General features: G+C 35.7%; 1 protein-coding gene across 4 annotated transcripts in view; it reads left to right on the top strand.

The window, feature by feature from the left end:
* UGT8 (UDP glycosyltransferase 8) overlaps positions 1-20,080 on the top strand; it is a 104,593-nt gene extending 84,513 nt beyond the window's left edge. Inside the window, exons 7-10 of one of the 4 annotated variants that reach the window (XR_004811361.2) lie at positions 72-244; positions 9,770-9,829; positions 17,227-17,281; positions 19,712-20,080. The gene's annotated coding sequence lies outside the window, so the exon portion shown is untranslated. Of the gene's footprint in view, positions 1-41; positions 245-1,579; positions 1,688-9,769; positions 9,830-17,226; positions 17,282-19,711 lie in introns of those variants that run through there. The other 3 variants (XR_007407861.1, XR_003143797.3, XR_004811362.2) reach the window with 3 other exon arrangements.
* Positions 20,081-21,365: the final 1,285 nt, after the last annotated feature.

The raw sequence follows: 21,365 nt of genomic DNA on the forward strand, positions 1-21,365 counted from the left end.
ATGCAAAGGAGAATTAAGATATTGATCCATTTTTCCTTTAGAGCCATGACTTCTAATATTCCTCCACATAGACATAAGGACAGAATTTGGATGTCCAGGATTGGAGAGAGCTAATGTTTGGGTGAAAGCAATGGTTTACGATCGAAGTTGAAAGCTAGAGATTCTGTCTTGAGAATGCAGAAACTTCATATTACAATTTGAGGACAATCTCCTAGACTCGCAATACTACATTGATCATTTTCTGGTAAGATATTCTCTGATGTTTATCAACTTAGGCTTGGGGGTGCTATCCTCCAGGAATCACCTCTGAACGTCACCCAACCACATATTTACCACCCCACCCCTAGGTTGTGATATACAGCACCCCTCTCCAACTGGGCTAGGATCTACCACACTGGATCCTCAGAGGATGGTCCTTCAAAAAACGTATCTGTGATCTGATATCTGCCCCTACCTGCCTCCTTCCCTGCTAGGAACCATCTCTAGTGTGATGAAACACTAGAGAGTCAAGATATAGCATCCTGGTCCCCCCACCACACACACACACACACACACACATTTCCTACTTCAGTCAAGACGATAAGAATATCTGTGCTTGAATGGTATGATAGATTCTGATAACCTGCCTTGGTGTCCTGCTTCCAGCTTTTCACTATAATTAGGCATATTAGACACTGTAACTAGATGTTATGGAGCATAAAACATGCTCAGAAATTAAAACAAAAGAAGCTCATTTTATTGTGAGAATATTTTTTGAATGATTACTATTTATAAATGATAAGCACCTTGCCTGAAGCACACAAACTCCTCTGGCATTAAGTGCTTAATCAGGAACATCCTCATCTTTTTTTTTTTTTTTTTTTTTTCTTCAGAGAACTGTATATTGATTGAATCCAAGTTTGGGTGTCTGAGGGTCCTGAGATTGAAGACTAACTCCCAACAGTTACTAGTCTTTAAACATTTGTATTTCTGATTTGTATAATGATAATTACTTCATGGGCTTATCATGAATACATACACACACTCACTCTGTATACCGGCCACTGTACTGAATGTTTTAAACACATTGTGTGTGTGTGTGTGTGTGTGTGTGTGTGTGTGTGTGCACCTGTGTCTGTTTAAAACATTTAGCATCATGGCCAGCATGAAATGAACACTCAAATCTGTAGTTGTTAATCCTGGATATACTGAATAGACTAACCTCTGTCACAGTATTATGCTTTCAGTTTTTGAAAGTTGTGTTTTGTTTTGTTTTGGTGTTTTATTTGACAGAGAGAGAGAATGAGCACAAGTGGGGGGGGGGGGGAGGCAAGCAGAAGGAGAGGGAGAAGCAGGCTCCCTGCTGAGCAAAGAGCCCAACATGGGGTTCAGTCCCAGGACCCTGGGGTCATGACCTGAGCCAAAGGCAGACACTTAGCTGACTGAGCCACCCAGGCACCCCAACGTTGTTGTTTGAAAAAAAAATATGTTTTATTAATGCATTCAGCAAACTTTTACTGAGTCTTCTACTCACCCTGATGTTGTCCTAAGCACTAGTGGTACACTATCCTGTCAGTTGTCCTGTCTTCTCTCTTCACAGCCCAAATCTTCACCAAAGCCCAAAATGCTACTAAAATTGAGTGACTCCACTGTGAAAAGAGAAGGTTTAAAAATGAGAGAACCAAAGATGACAAAACCATTTCAATGAATAATTCAGTGATGTTTTATTATTGAATGTGTAATTAATTCATTTTCATTTTTGCTTTTAAGTAATTCAACTGGTTTCTAAATACTAAATCATATTAGAGAATGCTTATTTGTAACTAGTATAGTAAAAAAAATTGAAATAGCAAAATTTTAAATTTTACATGACAAAGTTTAATGATTATATGAATTCTATTAGTGAAAATTCTTCAAAATATGCATACAGTAAGGAGCTTCCTATTCTGCATATTACTGAAAGAGTAAGATTTTTCAGCCAGTGTTGAAAAACCTATGTTTCATGCAAAACTGTTAGTGAAATTTTTGGAAGATGGCAAAAACATTTTCTAACAAACTTAAGTTATAAGTGCCTTAGGAATCCATGCATTTAAAATCTTCATATTGTCACTTTTCTACAAATTCTGCATAATGTTTCAGGCTATTACTTGGGTGTTTAGGTTGTTTAGTTGGGGTTAGGGAAAGAACAGCATGGATGTTCTTGTTTTTCAAAATATGGAAACTAAAAGGCACACAATATTATAGAATTGACATTCTTTACTTTTCAGTAAATAGGAAGAATTCATATAGTCTGCAAGAGTATTGACAATATGCTTAGTTCATGTAATAAAACCAGATTTTTTTCAACAGAGCAATATGTAATCCAAGTTGACTGAAAAATAAGAATTACATGTAAAATGATGTTATTAAAATAAAACAATTATAATAGTGTAAATCTACTCAAAGAAGGCTAACACCAACATTAACTATCTTAGGTATTACAAAGCATTTCATTTATTAACTAATAAAATCTGAAGTTCTCACTGAATTTTATCTGATTAAAAATATTTTATTGTTATGTGATTTCTATCGTCAGTTAGTTTTTATTCTTTCAGTAACCTATTTTGTGCAGTAAGTGTTCATTCCTTATTACACAGAATTAGCTTGATTTCAATATAATATCCACACTTTTAAAAGATTATTTCTACTGAGCCATGGATACTTAGTCCTACTATTAAGATCAATTTTCCATTTAGGTCAGAAATAAGGTAAAGAGTGTAACCAAAAAGAATTTGCCATCGAGATCTTAGATGCAAATAGATAATTTTGCTATTCATTACTCTTTTACTTACTATACCACTGCACTGAAATGTCAAACAACTAATATTTTTGAAAGGAAAAAAATTTTAAATCCATGCTAATTTTACTTTAGTTACCCTTATGAAATTTTGGCTGAAGTACATGGGTATTACTTACTTTTAGCAGAAAATCGGAAATTTTGAGTATAAATATCTTAGGTAAATTGCATGTAATGTTAAATTTCATGTTAGTGTTGATATGTGGTATGATATTTCTGAGTGAGTGCATTTTGTTCACAAATCAAAAGAACTGGCAGTTAGAGACCAGGTGTCTAGAACAGCCCAAGGCTATGATATCATGAAAATGGTCAATTCTGTTTCTGATCCTGATTCATCATGGCCTCTGGATATAAGTTGAACTTATGAGTAAGTAGGCAGTTCTAGAGTTATTAAAAATGCCAGTTTGAACAAAATTAGTTGAGCCTTGGCCAATAGGAAAAAAAGCAAATACTAATGATGTGTATGTCAAAGTAAAAATATACTAATATATAATGTTAATACTAACTCTCTTTGTACGGGTGTGTACATGTGTATAGTTAGCATTTAAATTATACTAAACAAATCTTTACGGCGATCCCTGGGTGGCTCGGCAGTTTAGCGCCTGCCTTTAGCCCAGAGCATGATCCTGGAGTCCTGGGATCGAGTTCCACATCGGGCTCCCTGCGTGGAGCCTGCTTCTCCCTCTGCCTGTGTCTCTGCCTCTCTTCTCCCTCTCTGTGTCTCTCATGAATAAAATAAATAAATAAAATAAAAAAAAATAAATTATACTAAACAATTCTTTAGAAATTAGTTTCTAAAAAATTAAACCAAAAATTCCTTCTTTATTTTTTAAGAAGGACAGTATATGACTTAAAGTCTATTTCAAGAAACAAAAACGTCTTTGAAACTGAACAGAGTTCAAAAGAACTAGCAAGTCTTAACAACTAGGTTAGATGTACCCCCATAACATTTCTTGATAAAACATTGTGAAAATAGGGTGAAATCGTTATAAAATCAAGCTACTGCTCTGAACGTCTTCTTTCTGGAACTTCCATCTTCGAATTTATTCTAGAAGAAAAACATTTTGAGACTTAGATTCTAGTTATGAATAACATTTTGTCTTACAATGAATTCAGCTAACACATGACAGTTTCTCATGGGGGGGGGGGGCGTCTCAGGAAGATGAAAGCAAGGAAGTTTATTCAGGCATTCCACAGATCCAAGGGAATGGATGTGTTGATTTTACCGTTTGTGAAAACAATTAACTTTGAGTATGTCAGCCTCTGGTTCCAGATTTCAAAGTATGTACTGTCCCTATTTTGTTCTCACCCCCACCCCCCCCCACCCCTTCTCTCTGCCAAGCTTTTAGTTTCCTCTCCTGGGTTTTCCACCGTTCAGTGTTTTCTGAGTTGCCTTACCATTTCCAGGTGTGAGATGCATGGTTTGTGCCTATGTATGTAATGATGCTTTTGTTCTTTTTAACCAACTATGGAAACACAATTGGAAGCTTAAGAATTACAAATTAAAGAAGGCTAAGTTGAGAAAATGTCCAGCTGCATTAAAAAAATCTTCATTTATTAATTAATATTTCATTAGAATGTAAGGTCCATCAAAAGCAATGAATATATAGATAGTGCTTCCTTCCAGGTGTGGGGAGGAAGGCTTGGCTGAGTGCCCGGCCCTTTGGCTGTGGGACCCCATGAACTGATTCTGGGGCATAGTTCAGTGATCTGTAAACTGTCAAGCCGTGCATACCCTTTAATTTCCTCTTAATAAGTCAAAATTCTTGTACAACTGGTTGGTATGGAAAGAAACCCTACTTTCTCCAGGGGAAGCCTGCCTCTTATGTTATTGCTGCTTCTAAAAGGATCTGCGCCAGGATGAATTTTATCTCTGATTCTCTTGACTCTCACTTGTTTAGTAGTATTGCTCATAATCTCTGATATTAACAGAAGATGCTGCAGGTGCAGCCGGCTGCCTGGGAGAATCAAAGAAAGGCCCAGAACTGATAGGTGGCAGGCATTCAAGAACCTATCTCAGCTTAGGGTTGTAGCAGGTTCACCTCCCAGGAAGCAGTAAAGAAAGGTGTGGGTAGCAAGACAAGGACCACCTGGGGAGGAGGTAGACGTTTCAGATAGAAAGCTGCCTCAGAATACCTCCTCTGCTCTTCGCTATGTATTTTTATTCACGTGCTGTATCTCCGTGATATTCCAGAGAGGCTTATCTGAATTGGATGGATGGCTTTCCAACCATACAATTTGTATTTTGGAATGGCAATCCATCTTCTTTAAAATTTTATTTATTTATCCCCCCAGAGAGAAGGCAGGAGGGAGCAAAAGCAACCAAAGAGCTTTAAAGGTCTTGAATATAGAACGCAGAGAAGTCGATGGGGTTTGGGAAATGTGAGACTTTGGCAATACTCAGGTATCTATAAACATATGGGCCCTATTATGTTGTAGATAATCTAGCAGTGTGGCTGTCAACATAGGTATGATCCCTGGGTGGGGGGGAGTAGAAAGAGTTAGCTCATGTTTGTGCACGTAGAGATGGGAAGGTGCAAAACATCTCTCTGATGGCTATCATACATCTTTTCAAATAAGAGGGAAATGACTGCAATTCAATAATTGCAAAAGTAAATAGATTCAATTAGTAGTTGATTACATGGAATTTCAGTTTCATGGCCAAGCGTGTTCTGTTAATCTGTCAGTTTCAGATGTCAGCTCTAGTGTGTCTTCAAAAGATTTAAGAGCTAAAAAATATTCCCTTATTTTCTATGTCAGAATGTTCTTAGTTTACCAAGCATCTCTTCTTCATAGCCATCTCTATCTCAGTCTACTGTTCCTCACATCACTGGTTAGGAAAGTACTAGATATTTATGGTAAATGTCTTCAAATTTCTTCCATGATAGATTCATTGAAAACTAACTAGAAAAGAAACAGATGAGGGAAATAGTACAATTTTACAAATGCTATTTTAGAGTCTCTATGGTTTAATGCCATCTATATTGCTTTTTTATTCTATTAAATTAATGGTAGCCTTGTAGTTTCTTCTACAGCATCACTTCCTACTCCTTAGGCTCTAAAGTTTTGGTCATACAAGCACCATCCTAAAATCCTTTAAGCAAGTACAGAGAAAGATTTTTATGCTTTTCCTTAACCTTCAGAAAACATGCATTCTTCATTCATTCAGTAACTGAATGATCTGTTACTCTATCATTGTGTGTAGCTTGGGATGCCATGTTTTTTTATATCTTTGAGATTTTTCTAATAGTCTTTGCTTTTAGATTCCAAGTTGTAAACTAAAAATTGTAAACTGTGTGTGTCTTGCTAGTTTTTGGCTATGATACAGAACATTATTCAAAGCTGTCTGTTCCCTGACCTTCACTGGTATTTCCGTCTCTGAAGGGCCTTACCAATCAGTCCAAACGCTCTCATTAGTTCAAGATAGGAGAACATTGTGTTATTGTCAGCATCAAATAGCTCCAGTTGCTCTTGTTCCGGTGTCTCTTCTCCTAGGAGACTCTCCATTTCATTATAAGTTAAATATCCATTTGCATCGTTGTCAACACCATAGAAAAACACTTGAAGATCTATGAAAATGAAAGGCTTTGCCTATTTCAACTCAGATTTTGAATGTCAAGCCAAATACCTATCACCCTTCAGAACATCACTGTGTCCTCATTGTGTTTTTGTGTATGTGTATTTGTTTCTGGGTTTTTTTCAGTTTCTCACACACACCTAGGTCCTCATTACCCTCCCCTTTGGCTTTTACTGTAAAGCTCTTCAACAAAACAATCGTTCCCTTCCTTTCTTTTAACAACCAGTTTAATCCTCTTGCTTCATTCTACTCTGAATTATCTGATTATTCACTTTAATAATTATCCTTCTGTTATCTGTGTTCTCTTGTTGTTTTTATAGTTAACTTTAAACTCAGTGTTTTGTTTTATATTTGCTTCATTTATTAATTTAAACATTTTAATGGAATGTTTTCCATTTATCCAGTTTTTGACCATCTATTGGATCTTATTTCTCTTCTAAAATGTTACTAAAAACATCCATCTAATTGTAATTTTCTTTTTATTCTAAGTACTTGACTTACCTTGCTTATATTCATTTCCTACATCCCATTTGTCTAACGTTTCTTAATTTTACATCAAAAGATGCCTACTCTTTTTTGCTATCTGCTCTGAACGTACTGACATCTCTCATGTTAAGTTGGATGTCATCTATAAAATTTATTTTAGTTTACATATAATCAAATGTTATTTCTTCATTTATAACACCACTAAATAACATGCCTTTGTCAGAATTCTTATTATCTTCTCGAGCTCACTGCTATAAATACTGCCTTTGTTAAAACACAATCAAACATTGTTTTCTGTGTTTCTAAAGTGCCAGGCACTGTATGTGATATTGGGTATACAAGGATGAAGAAGGCATAGTCCCTGATTTCAAGGAGACAAGGCCAGCTAGTAAGCAGATTCAGTGAGCAATGGAATATACATCGTAATGTAGGTATAGACAGTGTGCCATTGAAGCATATAAAATAGTGACAGAATGTTCCACCTAGGTTGTAGTAGTTGAATTATAAAGAATGAAGGCAGAGAAGTAGATAGAGGTAATTTTTGAAAGGTGTAACATGTGATCAAAGACATTGAGTTATGGGAAATGGTGGCACAGCAGGAAACGGCAGGTAGTTTGGTCTGACAGGCATGTGTGGTGAAGGACGCATGACCACCATACTGAGGAAAAGTATTTCTAACTGACCTTGGTCTTCCCTTTGGATCTTCATTTTATCATTGTGAGACACGACGTGCATTGCTTTAGCTGTTCAATAACTTTCCCCAGGATATGGGCTTTTGTGCCTGAGTGCTGACCACCTGATCACAGGGCACAGCTTTCAAAACTATTAGTATCAAGCTTCTTACATTGCACATCATTTGACATAGGCCCTTCTGTCAAGCTAAATTGTAGAGAAAGACCAAAGCATATCACTTTTAAGTTTACTTATGCTTGGAAATCTGTGAAATACTTGTAATATGGCTACCTTCTTCTTAACTGGTTTGAAGTAAAAGAAAGATTTTTTTTCATTTTAAAATATGAAAGAGTATGTTCTGATAATGAAAGAATTAAGCAAAAGCAACAATTTATACACCTTTTTTTTTTTTTAACTTAACATGGTAAATGAAATGCCTAGGAATACTGACCAACAGAATGCCCCAAAATAATAGTGAGAAAGTAGGGATTATGATTATTTTGGTGGTCATGGGTTAAATGGGAATATAAAGATTACAGTGTAATGTAGTCTGTGGCAAGAAAAGAGAAATTACTATAGTAACAAGAGTAACAGGAAATATAACTGAATGTTATATAACCTTTAGAGATTTTAAATCTAGCCGTACGTACTATCCAATTAACGCTTGCTCTTCCTACAGTTTTTGGGTTGAGTTTAGCTTTAGCAGCTATACCCTGTTTTTGTTCATCTCCATGTCACAAAAAACATTATTTTAAACACCAACCCAGGGTCCCCAAATCAGATCACCTGGCTTCTAAGCTTGCCAAAAGTGTGGAGGGAATAGAATAGGCAAACCAAACTTCAGTATGCCTGAAGAAGCCAAGTGTGATAACGAAGCAATAATGACATCCAACTATTAAGTCAGTAGTTAGCTCTCTTCCCAGATTCAGTGACTTCTCTCTGCCAGTCAGTGAGGAAGTGAGTCTTAACAGCTTTAAGAGAAGTCCAGGTTTGTTTGTGGAGCCCCTGCAGCTGTCTTCTCACTCCTTTCACTCAGGTTTAATTAGATTCTTCTAGCTCTATGGGCCCATTATATCCTTGGAGCTGGCAGTAAGCCTCCTTGCAGATGAAGGCTCCTCCTTGCAGATGAAGGGAAGTAAAACTTTTTTCCTTTGATTCATTTTTGGAGACACAGTGAGGAAAAGGGGGGGTGGTCAGCAGCCTCGAGTTTCTACCCACTAGAGGCTGATAATGGTGTAATCTTCTAACAGTTTTAAAACTCCAAAGTCTAGATATTGACATTTGGAATTATGTTTGCTTTCATATTAGGTCCAGGGCTACATTCAGATGAGAGTTAGAAAAAATAAGATTTAGCTGTCTGATATCCTGCCAAACCTGGGAGTTTAAGATAACAGAGCTGGCATCAGTAGCTGGGGTGGGAAAATTGAGATTGGTTTTGTGCCTCTTCAATGAAAAGTAATTTAAATGTCAACTCTAAGAGAACTTTAGTTACAGCCCTCATTGCTCCTCCTAGGAGTTTCGCTCAAGTGATTTGACTGAGAAGGAATCTAAAGTTCCATCTCTCCAAATCCTGTCAACTATTTTCTGAAAAGAAAAAAAAAAAGTAAAAAATACAAACTACACAAAAAAGTCATTAAATAAAAAACTGAGGGTATATCACTGACTTATTTTACACTCACTGTAGAGAACAGGAATTAAATAATTCCTAGAAGAGGTTCTATTATGGGTCATGATTTTATGTTTAGGATGACAGCTACTTGGACAGGATTAATTGAAGATTACACCTTCAGTTTCTGTTTAAGGAAGTTGTATTAGTGGCCTTTAAAGTACTTCCAAATATTGGGTGGACCATCTGACAAATTAGTGTCATATTTCCTTCGTGTTGTCAAAGCCATTGACCTTTTCTTCTCTTCCTCTTCAGTCACCATCTCCAAGCAAATAGTTTTTTTTGTTTTTTGTTTTTTATCATCCAGGCTCCACCTCTGAAATACTCTACTAACATCCCACCCTCTGGCTAGTCTCCTGTCATTCCAGTTACCTTTTCCACTACATTTTATTTGTATTTCATTCCATGACTTTTATTTTTTCATCTCAATCTAAAATGTTCCCTCTGAAACATTTTCTTTGATAATAAGTTTGGGCCTTTAAACCCTAACTTAAAAATCTATAATCAACACTCACAAAATTCTTGTTTCTACTTTCCTGTGGGATCCATCTAGCAAAAGTCCAGCCCTGGATCAACCCAACCACCTATATTCTTCATTCCTGTGCCTGGATTGGTAAGTTATCCTACAAAAATCAAACAGCCCTATGGATCGATGCTACTAAAAAGATCACTATCTTCATATTAGTGAGACTGTCCATGATACTCATCTTTTCATTTGCTCCACTTTGGCTTTCGCACTCTTTTTATTACTTTTATTTTTAAATTTATTTTTGTATATTTTTTGTTGGAGTTCGATTTGCCAACGTATAACACCCAGTGCTCATCTTGTCAAGTGCCCCCCTCAGTGCCCGTCACCAGTCACCCCCACCCCCTGCCCACCTCCCTTTCCACCACCCCTTGTTCATTTCCCAGAGTTAGGAGTCTCTCATGTTCTGTCTCCCTCACTGATATTTCCCACTCATTTTCTCTCCTTTCTCCTTTATTCTCTTTCACTATTTTTTTTTTTTTTTTTTTTAGATTTTTAAAAATTTATTTATCCATGAGAGACATGGAGAGAGAGAGAGAGGCAGAGACACAGGCAGAGGGAGAAGCAGGCTCCATGCAGGGAGCCTGATGTTGGACTCGATCCCAGGACTCCAGGATTAGGCCCTGTACTGAAGGCGGCACCAAACCTCTGAGCCACCTAGGCTGCTCCCTTTCACTATTTTTTATATTCCCTGTATGAATGAAACCATATAATGTTTGTCCTTCTCCGATTGACTCATTTCACTCAGCATAATACCCTCTAGTTCCATCCACGTTGAAGCAAATGGTGGGTATTTGTCGTTTCTAATGGCTGAGGAATATTCCATTGTATACATGAACCACATCTTCTTTATCCATTCATCTTTCGATGGACACCGAGGCTCCTTCCACAGTTTGGCTATCATGGCCATTGCTGCTATAAACATCGGGGTGCAGGTGTCCCGGCGTTTCATTGCATCTGCATCTTTGGGGTAAATCCCCAGCAGTGCAATTGCTGGGTCTAGGGCAGGTCTATTTTTAACTCTTTGAGGAACCTCCACACAGTTTTCCAGAGTGGCTGCACCAGTTCACATTCCCACCAACAGTGTAAGAGGGTTCCCCTTTCTCCACATCCTCTCCAACATTTGTGGTTTCCTGCCTTGTTAATTTTCACCATTCTCACTGGTGTGAGGTGGGATCTCAAACCTTCACTGTTTTCCCCTCTGGTCTTCTAATTTGTCAACTTACCTCCATTGATTTCTATGGATGATCTTGCTTTTATTGGAAAAAAAAAATAATGCCCATAAGTAAATGTTCCTTCATCATTTTGCCACATCTAATTTATTTGTTTCCACACCACACCTACCTTGTTCTTCCTTTCTATAGTTTCAGTGAAAAAAATCATGATCTAACAAAATAATGAGAACATTCATGTACTTTTGTTCTTAGATCTAATTTCATTATCTAGGTTTCACTTTGCAATTCTTAATTTTTGTGACACTATCAAAACATCCAAATAAAAATATCTAGGAGATACTCAAATACACAGATTTAGAACTCGGGAAAGAATATCTGGCTGGAGATACCCATTTGGGTTTTAGCCACAAATACAGATTAAGTTGTGGCAGAAGAAAAGTTTCTGGCACATAGAACACACTCAGTAATATTGGTTGTTTCTCGTCTCCATTTCTCTAAGCTCTTCTTCATTGTCATGTCCTCTCCTAATTAATGACACTAACTTTAATACAATCACACAAGCCATAAACCCTGTTATCATTTTAGGCCTCTTCCTTACTTACCACCTCCATCCAGTAACAAACATCTTTGATAGTTCTACCTCCCTAGCATCCTTCAGGTCTCTACTTCTTTGCCATTGCCTTAGTTTATCTGGCTACTTTACCTGACTTACTGACATACTTCTGTAATTTTCTTCCTGCTTCCAGATTTCCTTCTCTACAAACTATTTTCCTTCAACATAATGAATGATCTGTCAAAACACGCAAATTTGATCATATTACTTCTTATCACTGGTCCCTCCTGAAGCTGAGTGTTTTCATATTTTCTTTAAATTTTGTGTCAGAGTTGAATAGTGAGATTTGCTTCAGGGCCTGTAGCTGGAAGCCTACAGCTTCCTTTGGAGGGGTTGTGAGTGGCGGCCCCTGACATGAAGTTCCAGACAGCCGGCCGGACTTGCTTCCACCCTCCTGCCCTTGGGGTAGCTGTCTCACGAGGGGTTCTTGCAAGACCCTCTGGGGTTGCTCTGCTGTCCTCAAGGAATAAAAGCCTCTATAAGCCAGAGCTGCTATGCACCAGATTTTGATGCCTTTTAAATACCTTAATGCCAGTAGCACTAGAAATGCTTTCCTATTTAAAATAAAAGTTAGGGGATCCCTGGGTGGCGCAGCGGTTTAGCGCCTGCCTTTGGCCCAGGGCGCGATCCTGGAGACCCGGGATCGAATCCCACGTCAGGCTCCCGGTGCATGGAGCCTGCTTCTCCCTCTGCCTGTGTCTCTGCCTCTCTCTCTCTCTCTCTGTATGACTATCATAAATAAATTTAAAAAAAAATAAAAAAAAAAATAAAATAAAAGTTAAAAAAAAAAAAGTTCCTCACATGGCTTCCTATTCACAATAAGATAAAACTTAGACTGGCATATAAGGCCTTTCAATATTTAGTGCATGGCAACATCCCCAAACTTATTTATTGCCACTCACTACACTGTCTCACCAGCCACATCAAACAACTTGCAGTTTCTCATATGTGCTATGTTCTTTAATAAATATATGCTTACTTCCTTGCTTTTTTCTTTCTTTCATTTTTTCTTTTTGTCTTTTCTATTGCCCTTCCCCATTCCCAGTAACTTCTTTTTCCTCATCTTCCCTTAGTTCTGTCCTCACCCTTTTCTTGAAGAACGTTTTGCTTTTTAAATCTCACCTCGTATGGTACCTCTTAGCTGAAGACTCCTCAGTCACAGTTATGCCTCTTGCCCCCAATATCTCTTCTTTTTTTTTTTGTACTTGTGGCCACTGGTCATAACTGTTCACATATTATTTTCTCCACTAAATACACTGTATTGGTTACTTTTTAAGTCTGTTTTCCTAGCACTTAGCACAGACCTGAGACACCTAGGAAGCCCTGATAAAATGTTTGCTTAACGAATGAAAAAACATTTTAGTTCTCTTTTGCCTTACTGCTTCCATACCTGGGATGAGAATTTGGAAGTGGGAATAGAGCTAAACTTATGAATGATGAGACAAACATATTTAATTTTATCTGTTGACCACTCTGTCTCAAATAGGTCTTCTTTCTAGCTTTCTCCTAGCACTGAGTACATATCTGTTGTTCTCTATTCTCTGCTAGGCTTTCCCATTGCTCCAGTGTGGCAACCATGTCTGTCCTGTTCATTGATGTATAGTCAGTGTCTGGCACAGGCTAGGTTCTCAACAGAGGCAGTGGACGTAAGGAATTAATTCCTTTCAGGGGCAAGCCTAGGGGAACAATGGGAGAGGCTCTGTTTCTTTAAGTTCACTTGTTCTTGATCCTCTAAAGTTCACTTTAGTTGTAACTCTTTGTGTCTGTGTAGCAGTTCCCTTTCTTCCTTGTCTTCATTAAGGTATAGGTGTTACAAACTAAAGCATAAACATACTGCTTTTCCATGTTTATTGGCAAACATGAATTTAATATACCATGTGTTACCATGATTTTATACACTGTATACATAGTTGTGTGTTATAATGTATGGTATCAAATTATATCTCAATGAAGATGGTATTTTAAAAAATACAAGCAAGTGCAAATATGTTATTTTAACCAAGTGGAAAGCCCAAAAGAATAACAACTAAGAGCCGTGTCAAAAAGGCAGGGAGCATATGGTCATTTTCTTAAATTCTTTAAACACCATTTCCCCCATTTTGGAAGGCTTTGCCTTTTCACAAAGTACGATTAACATGCTATTCACAGATATCCAGGTAATAGAGGAGTCATCAAAACTTTTTATAACTGGATGAGTTTCACTCACAGCATTAGTGTGGCTTAGTTTTATGCCTCTAAAACTTTAATATGAGTCATTTAAGTTTATATGATTCTTCTTTTCATTTTATAGAATAAACTGTATATAGTGGATCTGCAGGATAAAATGAAGAAATTGTACTTTTAAGTCATCCCTTGCCCCAGAGTTATTTTAGAGTTAAATATATAAAAATATATTGAATGGTTTAGCAAAATAAAAAGCATATGAACATATAATTAAAATCTAACACCTTATATTTATAGGACAGATATTCTAAAAATAAGATTGGTGATAGGGAGATAAATTACTTCTTACTTGTTGCATCTTTTCCAGATGATAAGAATGGGTACCTAGCTGTACATCATATTATGAAACTTACCTGTAAGATTCTTTATGAATGAAATAACTATCCAGTATTTCAGAATCTACTACACCTTTAGGGTCTTGTGTTGGTTCTGGAACACCTTTTTTCAAAAAGAACAAAACAGTCAGTGACCCTAGTCAAAGAAATGTGAGAAAATGAATAGTTACACACTTCATGTAGCATATCTAGGCAAACAAACTTTAGGTCTAAATCACCACTCTAACTCTGTAATCATCTGGATTATAGTGATCTGGAGCAGAACGTTCAATCTGCTCTTTGAATTTTCAGTTGTAAACACAATAAAAAGCCTACCTGTTCCCACAGGTTAGTGTTTCATTTCTTTCTCCCTTCTTGACTCAGTGTTCTGTGCATGTGTCTCAGACTCCTCAGCAGAATCATTCACTTCTTTGTTCATTCAAAAACACATCTATTGAGCACCCACTCTGTGCTAGGCACAGAACTATGTGATGTAGATACCAGGTTGAATAAGACATTGTCTTTGGCACAAAGATTCCACTGTCTAATGATAAACTTGACAGCAAGGGGTTTTTTGGAGGTGTGATGTAGAAAGTGCCCAGGTTGAGATTTCTAGTACAATTAATATCCTGAAATGTAGTTTCAACTACCTCTATTAAAGCAGATGTGGTGACAATGACAAACATAAAAAGAATGATTCCAAATAGCTCAATAACCCAAGCAACAGCTAACCTCTCAAGAACTCTACGAGAAATTTTGACTAAGGATAAAATATCAGATGGCCTGAATCAAAAGAGCCCTTTAGGCTGAAAGAAATGGAAGATCCAGGAGTTTTCTGGAGAGTAGGAAAGGGCAACTTGCTGTGATTCATTTCATTGAACCCATATAAATCTTATGTGTTAAAATTGGGATCCCAAACTTTTTAAATGTAAGACCACTCTGGCTCTGGACTTTGTGAGAGTCATGGCTCTCTCTGTAAGCATCACACATACAAAGTGGAAATCTCTACCTCAGAGGCAGGTAGTGAAGACAGACAAATTCTCAGAACACACACTTCTGAGTATTATGCATTGGACTAACCATTGCACCAATTTCCAGGCATGGATCTTCATCAAATTCTCCTGCGAAAACCCAACCTTATCTGCTTATTCACCTGGAATGATCCAACTATCTATCTACTCTACACTTGCTGCAGAACAGGGGGATATTGCTGGAGAACACAATGGTCCTGACAAGCCCAGCATTATATGCATAGCCCCAATCTTAAATGGATTCACATCACTGCTCACTCTTCCCTCTACTCTTTCTTTATATATTTTTCTATTTTTACATTTTCTTTTATTATTCCTCCACAGTTCTTTTTTTCCCTCAGGTTCAGGTGAATTTACATCATACTTTTTTTTATAAGATAGAAATAGGTATGAATTTCCTTGTGTACATACCATGAAATCTACCAGCCTTCCCAAAACTGGAGTCTTGGGCGCTCTATGATCCCACGGAGTACTATGCCTTTGGTTATTACACAGATGTTGACATCTCAAGTTTATACCATTAGCCCTTACCTGTTTGTAGAGTTCTCAACTGTTTAGGTGGGATCTTTGCTTTTCAGACTTAACAGCACTTATAATTTAAAATGTCAAACACAGAAGTTTTAGATTCTCCTAGGACTTTCTGGTGCTGTCTATGGTACTAATGGGGCACACCCAGTTACTCAAACACCTTGATTGCTATAGTTTTCTTTTCTTTTCTTTTCTTTTTTAAGATTTTATTTATTTATTCGAGAGAGAGACAGAGACGGAGACACAGAAAGAGAAGCAGGCTCCATGCAGGGAGCCCGATGTGGGACTCGATCCCAGGACTCCAGGATCATGACCTCTCCAGTTGCTTATTATCTAATCAGTCTTTCCTAATTTCTTCATTATCTAAAATCCTGTCTTATTTATTTAAATCCTTATTTATTTTTTCTTCCTTGTTTATGTTTATTTCTCTCAATAAGAGTGCAACCTGAGAACAGAGATCTTTGGTGTTGGGTCCCCTGTTACATGATACTCATTAAATAAATATTGTTTAATAAATGAAGGCTTAAGAGGTGATATTTCCAATAAAGGATGAGAACAACAAAAGGCAATCCAAATGTATTTCTGTTGGTAATGTTCTATCTCATAAATATCTTTTCCTTAGATATAAATAAACCTTTAAAGCATAACAATTTCCTCCAAATCCTGCCCTGGTCAACATGGACTTGAATACCAAGAACTACTTGGTTGCAAGCCATGTGGACTATCCATACTAAAGTTCAAAGAAAGGTTTGTGACATACTTATATCAATTAACTTATCTCAAGCTGCTCATTTTCTCCATTCATGAATTGTTGGTAATAATCACTGCCTACTTGCAAATGTAACTGACAGAAATAAAATATTGCCCATGTTAAAATGTTTTGCCAATATGTTACTTTGATTAATATTACATTTGGCATTTAGATTATTTACAGAAGCAGTGATTAGTATGGAAAAATACACCATCTCTCTTCTCACAATTACTGTCATGTATCATTTTTGTATTTATTCATTCTTGCAACAAATACATAGAGTACATAAAATGTGCCAGGAAATGTGCTGCAAGATAGGTAATGAATTAAACATATACCAAGCCCACCCTTTCCTGACTATCACACTAAAGCAAAATTATCAGTAGAACCAATGATCAACATACCAGGAACATCATAACTTTGACTAGACATTACATATGGCAGTATTGGAGTATAAAATTTCTTTTCTTTTTCTTGGGAGGGCTGAGTTGGTGATGAATATGAACTTAAATGTTCCATACTGGTTATATTCAATGTATTCTCCAAAATATCAAGATTCTCTTTAAGCTGTGAAATCTGCAAAAAAAAACATCATCCAGGTCCTAGAAAGCAAATTATAATTAGTGAATGGTTAAAGAAAGGTAAAAAAAAATTACTCAGTTAAAATAGGATCAATTTTATCACATTATGTTTTGGAAAAAGATATGCTACAAAGCACATCCAGGAAAAATATTTAAAACTCAAAGTGATTTCTGATAACACATTATAAAGAAAAAAGTCTATATTTATGATAACTTGTTAATTATTTAAATTATTTTATTATTAATTTTTCTTTCTTGATGTCTTTAGGTTTAAAAGTCAACCAATCCAGTAAACTCCATTGTACTCAAAACAAAGAAAAGAGGTGATTATATTGGATTATCAAATAAAATTATATATATGGCTTTGAAGTTTGCTCTTTAAAGGAATTTTATCATAAAATCTTAAGCAAATAATTTCATTATTATTTCTTTTAGAGATTAATTCAATGAATGAAGAGTATATATATATTCAAATTATTATTATTATTATTATTTTTTTAAATCCTTGATAGTCACAGAGAGAGAGGCAGAGACATAGGCAGAGGGAGAAGCAGGCTCCATGCACCGGGAGCCCGACGTGGGATTCGATCCCGGGTCTCCAGGATCGCGCCCTGGGTCAAAGGCAGGCGCCAACCGCTGCGCCACCCAGGGATCCCTATATATTCAAATTATTTAAGGCAATTAAACTTTGCAAAATTGCCAAATTCTTGATCTTGGTCATAATAATGCTCATAGTGATATGAACAGTTTGAATTGTGAATTAGAGTTATAATTTCCCACATCAGTTATGTATATCATGGGTGAAAGGGCCAACCTATGCTCATTTTCTAATGAAAACTGGAGGGAAATTATATTCACATATATTATTATATTATAGATATTCTACATACACATTATTATTAAATAAATACATATAATACAATATAATATACATCGTATACATATCAGTAGTGGGTGAGAAATAGAGCAAATCATTTTTCTGACAGAAGCCAGACAGATCTGATGACTACATGCAGAGTCAACGATACTATAAACAAATCTTTGGTGACATCTAGTGGTGAAATAGATTTATTTATTCATTTTTTTCAAGGCTTTAAAGATACTTGTATATAATCTTGAGAGATGCTGATATAAACTGAAGATTGGAACAAAATGGAAAAACAGTAAAGTTTTCTAAAACTGTTAAAAGCAAAGTGGAAGGCAGAAAAGATAATCAGCTTTTACTAAAAATTTTATTGTGAGAAATTTGTGTAGAGATTAAAATTAAAAACAATAGTCTAAAAAAACCAATTAGTTCACCAGCTTATATTATAAATATGTTTCTTTCTGCAATTATACTTAGCCTATGTGAACATGCTCTGATTATGGGCAGAAGGACCACATTTGCTTGTTCTAATGAGGTGAATCCCAGTAATAGAAACTTTTAACAGAATTTAGATGGAAACCAGTAGAGAACCAGTGTATATATTTTCTATGTTCTGTAATCTACCATTATTCTTTGTAGTTTATTACCATTATGTTTTGGGGATTATGGAGTATATATGTACTTATGATTAGTGGCTGCAAATTTTGTTGATCCAGATTCCATTTTATATGTTATTCAAGCAAGGTAACTTGCCAAACTATGAAGTCTTTTATTTTTACTAGACTATGAGGTACAAAATTATCTATATTTTTACAAATGAACTCAGATCTTGAGTCTGCATGTTTCAATAGCAGAAACACTGTGCTGGAAATAGAGCCTATATTCAGATGTATATCTACTAACAAAAATCAGGTTAAATTATTTAATATTTTTAAACTTCAACCTTATTTTTAGAATGAAAATATTGACAAACTAATGAAATACATTTGACAAATTCCAAGCTTCTTCAATCTCAACTGTCTTTGATTTTTGTGACTATCTATATGCATTACTTACTTTTTGGAACAAAATTCTATCAGAGTAGAGAAAAAATCCCAATTATATTTTCAAAGGCCGTGTCCACATATTGCAAGTGGAATTGGAATTTTGTTAATTATCCAGTTAATTTAATTACTTCAGGCATTTAAATCCAAACTCAATTTTTCATAGCCTCATTTACCTACATTAATGTGTCTGCATTGATTAAATTAAATGTTTAGTCTGCACTAAGCCATGTTGATTTAACCCTGTAAACTAACAAGAAAGTAATAAAGGAGTACATAATAATGTAAATTACTTTCTCAAGGGAAATATACATTTTCTGTATGCTAGAAAGCTGCATTGCATTAATCATAAATAAGAAATATTTGAAATACATGATCAAAATGTTCAGGACAGTTATTATTTTTATTAATTCATTTAAAAATATATCCTGAGTGCCCACCAAGTACCAAGTGTATTGCATTTACAATGGAGAACAGTGGACTCAAATCTTCATGGTACACAGTCAGTCTAGCTGAGAAAATTGATATTGACAGAATTTGAACATAAGATTCTATGGGAATTTATAAGTACAAAAAACTAACATAAAAAAATTTAGAATTCATATTAAGAAGGAATATTTATTCTCTACTTCTAGATGCCTCTCAAAGATTTTCAAGCTATTTTAGTTTGTGTTCTTGCAGGAACTAAAAGTGAGGGCTTTTATTTAAAGAGAATTAAAAGACATCAAGGAGTATGATTAATTGTAAAGTGTGTCACAAGTAATGACTTTTCAAAAAAAACAAAGTAAACTCAGAACCACTCTATAATAATGCTGTTTTCATTGATGTTTGTCTTGATGTTACAGTGAATGGAAAGAAGTGTCTATAGCTGGGCCATCAGGAATTTCATAGGATTGTATGAAGCTATTGTTAATGCCAACTGTCATGAATATCAAGGTTGAGGAAAGCAAGCCCTTTACCTTTGCCTTTGAGTATCTTCTGTAGTATATAATTTTCCTCGGATTTGGTGTCATATGTGATTCCTGCACCCTTCTGTTTTGTCTTGCCCCAAAATACAGACATTAAGGCTGCAACTGGCATCTTCAGCTATGGGATTCAGATTTGATAACTCTAATCAAGGCCTTCATGTACACCCAGCCTTGCTGGGGTTATGCTATTGCCACAACACAATTTTACAAGAAATGGAAGTTGAGAAAGGCTGAGAGACATAGAACTAACAAAGTTAGTTAACAAAGTTCAAACTAATAAAGATAGAATAAAACAAAATAGTATGTAATTCTACAAATGTAAATGTCCTTGTTTTAAGGAATTCTTTCTTATCTTCATTAAAGTATTAATGCTTTTTTTTTATCAGTGTAATCATGGTGGTGTGTGTATATTATTTTTGTTTCTTTTTTTCACTTGCCTTATAGAGCATACATTTTTCCCACACTACTAAGGATTATATTTATCAGTTGTAGTTTTGTGAGATAGTCTACCAGTCTTGCTAAGAAAAATAATTTTGGAACCATCTTTGTGTTTGCTATTTTTGGCATATTTACACTATTTTATTAGGATAGGATCCTTGAGCTGAAATTAAACTAATCAATGGGGTGGAATATTTTACAGCTTTTGATAGGCATTATTAAAATGCTTTCCAAAAACTTTCAATGGTTTACAACATTACTAGTACCTTTTTTGGAATACTATGTATCATTATTAGGGATTATTTTTCTTTATTTTCTGGTCTGCTAAGTAAAAAGTGTTTGATTTTATTTTCATTTCTTCACTAAAAAGAGATATTTTTATGTATTTTCTTGCCTATCTGTGTTTTAACCTTTTTCTTCAAAATTTCCATAAAGTTTGAGTCATTTTTGGCAAATATATCTCCTACTGTATTATTTGTCTTTAATGTTTGTACATAATGCCTTAATTTTTCCTAATCTATCATTTCCATTATGAGTTCTTTCCTGTTTTCAGACTTATAAAGCCAGTTGTGTCCCCTCCAGAGTGTTGATAAATTTAGCTCTAATTTCTTTTTGTTGTATATTGTTTTATTTTGGATATTTTGGTTTTAGTCAAGATAAACTCACTTTAGCATTTGAAATGAGATATTTGCCAGAACTAATTTTCTCTCCAATTGATAAACACTTATTCCAGCTCTCTTCACTATGTGCTTTCTTTGTTATGTCGAAGTTTTTAAGTTTACCAGGACCAATATTTGTGTCTTGTAAAAGGTTTCTTTTTCTTCCTGCTCAGATTTCATTCTTTTACATGCTTTGCCCATCACTGACCTTGATGAATATTTGGGTATAATTTTTAATAAATTTTTATCTCTTGATATGCTAATTAGCACTGAGATCTCCTGGTTCAAGACTAGGTATCTGTGCGGGCACCTGGATGGCTCAGTCAGTTAAGAATCCAGCTCATGAGGGCTCAAGTCATGATTTCAGCATTATGAGATGGAGCCCCAAATTGGACTGTGCATTTAAGTAGGCATGGAACCCACTTAAGATTCTT

The sequence above is a fragment of the Canis lupus genome, chromosome 32 (genome assembly GCF_003254725.2).
Source record: "Canis lupus dingo isolate Sandy chromosome 32, ASM325472v2, whole genome shotgun sequence".
NCBI lineage: Eukaryota > Metazoa > Chordata > Mammalia > Carnivora > Canidae > Canis > Canis lupus.